This window comes from Balaenoptera acutorostrata, chromosome 4 (assembly GCF_949987535.1).
Source record: "Balaenoptera acutorostrata chromosome 4, mBalAcu1.1, whole genome shotgun sequence".
In the NCBI taxonomy this organism is placed as follows: domain Eukaryota; kingdom Metazoa; phylum Chordata; class Mammalia; order Artiodactyla; family Balaenopteridae; genus Balaenoptera; species Balaenoptera acutorostrata.
This window is the reverse complement of record NC_080067.1, coordinates 50,004,153-50,009,444: the sequence shown is the minus strand read 5'-3', so window position 1 is coordinate 50,009,444 and position 5,292 is coordinate 50,004,153.

Below are 5,292 nucleotides of genomic sequence, written 5' to 3'. Positions count from 1 at the left end.
TTTCTTAACATCATTGAATCACATTGCTTAGGTACTCCAGCAAACTAAAACATACTTTGGAATTTTAGAAATAAAAAATATGGGTTGACAAATATGACCATTTGTTCTTGAAAATAGAATATACATGATTTTAATTTATTTTTATTTTCTATAGTGTAATAGCATTTTCAGGAACAATCAATTCCAGCTATTCTGTTTTGTAGTCACGCAAAGTTGTACACAGTTTTATATTCAGAAAGGTAGTGTGTGTGTACTGTATGTGAGCATGTGTGCTATTGAAATTACTTACAGGTGAACTATGAAGAAAGATCAACCTTTCAGACTTCTGCATGGAATGTCTGCACAAGTGTACAAGATTACTTTTATTTCTCCATTGTAAGTATACATTGAAACTAGATGCAGGAAACTACTGAGGAGGTTAGAAACTGGTCATCAATATATAGAGTTTGGCTTTATTCATCTCTATTTCCCCAAATCTTAAATCCTATGCTACCAGCCAAACCTTCTGAGGAAGGAATGTGTTGAATAGACCTAGTGCAATGTAAATTATGATAAAAAGGAACTATAGCATTGAGTACACTTACCAAGGAAATGGACTTTAAATTTATCTTGAAAATGATGATTCATAAACTCATTAGTAAACATTTACAAGTTCTATTCTTCACTTTCTATAAATTTAAAACAGTTATTTTCAGGAAAAAATCCATCTTGTTGGTGATGGTCCTAAAATATTAATATTTATAAATATTTACAAATAGAGTGAAAGAACAAGGAGTATGATACTCTCAGGTACATTGATTATGGTTTATGTATACCAAATACAGAAGAAAACAAAAAAGAAGATTAACAGAGAGTTAGATAATTATCTGCTAACTAGAGGAGAGATAAGACTGAGAATTCTGGAAGAAACTGAAGAGAAAATTCAAAGGAAATCTTGAAGTTCAGATCAAATGTATAAAAGTAAAGTAGAAACAAATCATGAACGTAGACTAAAATGATGTCAGAACTAACACAACAAATGGCACATGGAGATTCAATAAACATCAAGTGAGAGAGTAAATTAATATGTGACAGTAATCTGATAATTTTAGCAAAAAATTTTTTTGAAAAGACACACAAGAAAGAACCAAGTATAGAACTCTCCTATCTTAAATATTGAGTTATATAAAAAGAAAGAAAAAATATAAAGCAAAAAAAAAAGGAGGAGATTTTGAATAGTCATTAGAAAGCAATATAAAAATAATTAATACATTTCCATGTCAATTTACAAATGAAGATAAATTGAAGATTTTGGAAAAATAGAGGATAAAATCAAGAACATTAAAGTATCAGCTAGGAAAATATTTTTATAAAGGAACTCTATGCATGTCAATAAAATATAATTTATAGCTTACAAAAAATAGGACATTAATGACAATTCAGGGCCACCATTTACTACATCTCAAATAAGAAATGACACTTTTAGAATTTTCCAGGCAAGAGAGAGTTTTCACTCAAAACAATGTTGTGGTAAAGAAGAGATGCAAAGATGTCAATCATCATGATGATAAGTCAAAGCTGGGTAGAAATTGAAATTGGAGGGGGCACCAAGCCATGTGGTAAAGAGAAATGTCCAATTGAGACTTGTTTATGAAAAGCGACTAAACTTATATTTGACGTAGCAATACCCCTCCTGAGAATTTATCATAAGAATATGAAGCAAATAAAGTGAATATTAAGTAATAGTTATCCATATTAAACGATGAAGATTAGTGATATCTAAAGATCTTTAGAGTTTAAGTAGGAAAAAATCCAAAATGTTATGTATACAAAAATTAAACCTCATATGTCTGAATAAATTCTGGAATGCAAAATGAAACATTTAACTTAAGTAAGTGTACATATACAGGCAAATTTATTAAATAGATTGACAGAGATATATAAATTATTTTGAGTTGAAATACATTTTGGGAGCCTAGCATTTTTATAGTAAATGTATCACCTGCTAATTATAATAGAAATTGAGCAAAAGGACGATAAATATTAAGAACGTCTATAATTCTCTTAGCTAGAGATATAACCACAATTAACTTTTAATGTATTTTTCTTTTAATCATATTGTAGGTAGATGATAGATAGATAGATAATAGATAGATTTTTCTCTTTACATCTTATACACAGCACTAGAAACATCCTATTATGCTGTCTTTTTATTTGCAATATGATAATGGTTATTTTTATTGTCATTAAAATTCTGATATTTAGTGACTATAATATTTCTAATCATTTTTCTCTTAATCAAAATTTAAGTTGTGTCCATTGTTTTGCTCCTTTTTGTGTGTAAGACACCCTATTTTACTCTGAAATGGCAAGATGGTGATACCAGGAATCCTGATACAAGTATGTTTTGTTCTCTAACTGTTGGGTAAAAAGAATGGATGAGCGATGAAGAGAGAGAGAACATGAAGATGGCATGGTATCTATTTCCTATCCTTGCTTCAAGAACCTAGATCTGAACCTAGTTCCTTATAGAAGGAACTATCACAAGAATATGATGTTTGAGCTAAGAAATGAGTAGCAGGAAGGAGGCAATATGCAATAACCTGGGAGGAGCCTGGAACAGCATGTGTTGAAGCCTTGAGATAAGAACCAGCCTATGGTGTTTGAAGACCCAAAAGGCCAGTGTATCTGGTGAGGAGGGGGTAAGTAGGAGAGAGTAAGAAAGATGTGGGAAAGGTAGGCATAGGCCATTTCAGGTAAGGTGTTTGGGGTTGCAGAAATGAGAATATATTCTTTCTAGCTGTAATGGAAAACAGAAAAGAGATATAAGTTGGTTCATATTTAAAATAATGTCTCTATTTGATGATAGTTTAGACATTTGAAAAAAATTTACACAGTGCTAAAAATCTTTAAAAATGATAATTAAAGGAGAATCACTTATTCAAAAAGAATAAAAACTTAAGGCATGTGCAGATGTAGGAAGAAAATATATGTTTCCTGTGAAAGGAGAATAAAAATTGGTGGGGTTTTTTTGCCTAATAATTCCTCACTTATCAATATGGCCCACAAATGCAGCTCAAATGGAAAAAATAACTATTTTTCACACCTATGAAAAAAAATTTAGAGTTAAACGAAAAAGATTTTCTAGCAATTAGAAAATATCTGAGTAGTCCATACAATTTCTTACTTTAATTAAAATGATAAATAATTAGAAATGCCTGTGTAAATAAACATAAAGGGAACAAGGATGAGTATAAATAAGATTATGATCTGCTTAAAACAACTGGAAAAGTGTAGATAGAGTCTTGAAGCTGCTAGTGATATACATTCTTTTTCTTTTTTTTTGTGGTAAAAATATCTAAGTATTTAATAAACAATATTATAACAGATATGGAGAATAGTCACATTGAAGAAAATAATTAAATGATATAGACCTGAACATGAATGCAAATTCTTTTGGCAGAGCAGAAGTTATACTACCATGGGTTGTGGATACAAGTGGCTCAAGTGTTAGAACATATACAAAAACATATACTGAATAAATAATGGTAATTTGAGCTTATTTCTTTATAAAGAATTGTCAAATTTTGGGAGAAAGTGTGGTGATTGATCTTGATATATTTAAATAACTTTTGTAATGGATCTGTGACTCACAAAAAAAGAAATTTTATGCCAAAGACTTTAAATATATAATTCAGAGAAGAGGATGGATGGGGTTTTCTTCTTCCCAGTGAAAAGTTAATTCTATGACTTCTGGGGACAGCTCTTCCTCACAATGTGGCTGGGAAATGCAGCCTAGGACTAATTATCTGGAAGAAATATGTATTCCATTCTTCCTGGGCCCTCCTAATTAAAGCTTGAATTGCTTAATTCTTTTATCTCCATAATGTTCCTTGCCATCACTAGCCTTCTTATCCATTCTAGAGTAACCTTCTAAAGACACTTTGCAGGTTTGGGTGCTTTCTGTGGTTCAGTTAGTCAGGAACAGAGTGAGCATGTGTTCCACAGGCTCCAGGTTAAGTGCCGTTTCTACTCTTTTGGACTCTTCCAGCTTTGCTTCTTCAAATATAAGGATGCAATAAAAAATATTACTTTGGCTGAAAATGTGTTCTTCCAAAAAACGTGTTCAAGTACTAATCCCCAGTACCTTAGAATGTGACTTTATTTGGAAATATGGTCTTTACAGAGGTAATCAATTTAAAAAGAGGTCCCATACAAGCCAATGAATGGCAAAGATTGTCTGCAAATAATGAGAAGCTAGGAGAGAGGGATGGAACAGATTCTCCCTCACAGCCCTCAGAAGGAACTACTCCTATTGATACCTTGATCTTGGACTGCTAGCCTCTAGAACTGTGAGACAATAAATTTCTGTTGTTTTAAAATACCTAGTTTGTGGTACTTTGTCACAGTAGCCTTAGGAAACTAATACAATGTGTTTTTAAGAGGAAGTGGATAGGCACCGTCACATTAATCACTGATGAATTATTTTAGTGCCCTCAATACTCTTTCCATGCTTGTATTAACCAACTAAGCACAGTTTTTAATTACATTTTTGATTATTTTAGAGATATGATCTGGGAATTAGTGGCTTTGAGTAGCTGCCATAAATCATAGAAGATACTATCATAAGTAAGCAACATGTTAATTGCTAATCTGTCTCTTGATTATTATTGTCTAGATGTTTTTTTCTGCAATATTATTCAGTTATTAAAAAGTATTTTGAGGACCTACTATGTTCAACATTGTACTAAAACTTGGAATGGTGAAATAGTCCTACTTCCTTTCATAGAAATGATGAGGTAGGGCACAATATCTGAACTGTTCATGTCTATGCAAATGCATAGCTGTACCAGTGACAAGAGTTGCACTTTCCACCCAAGGTATCTCCCGTTATCCTCAGTAACTACTTACAATGTCCCAGAACTTCATCTTAGTGCAGTAATTTGCATCCATTCATCCTACTTTAAAAAAAAAAAAAAAATCCTGGTAGGCAAGAATTAATACATTTTAATTTTCTAGAAAGCATATCAACAATATACATTTTCTGAATTGGATCCTATTTATATCTTCTATCATTTATAAGATAGTTTCCCATAGTTTTGCATGTCACTTCTTTTATTTAACATACATTATGCCAGTGAAAAGCAAAAAGTTTCATGCACCTTTGGCTATGGAATCGGGGTGACAGCGGGTGATGCCGAAATCTCAGCCTCTGTGCACTGGTGCTGAATTGAATCTCAGAGACAGAGTTTTGGGTGAAATAGAAAAGAATAGCTTTATTGCTTTGCCAGGCAAAGGGGGATGCAGTGTGCT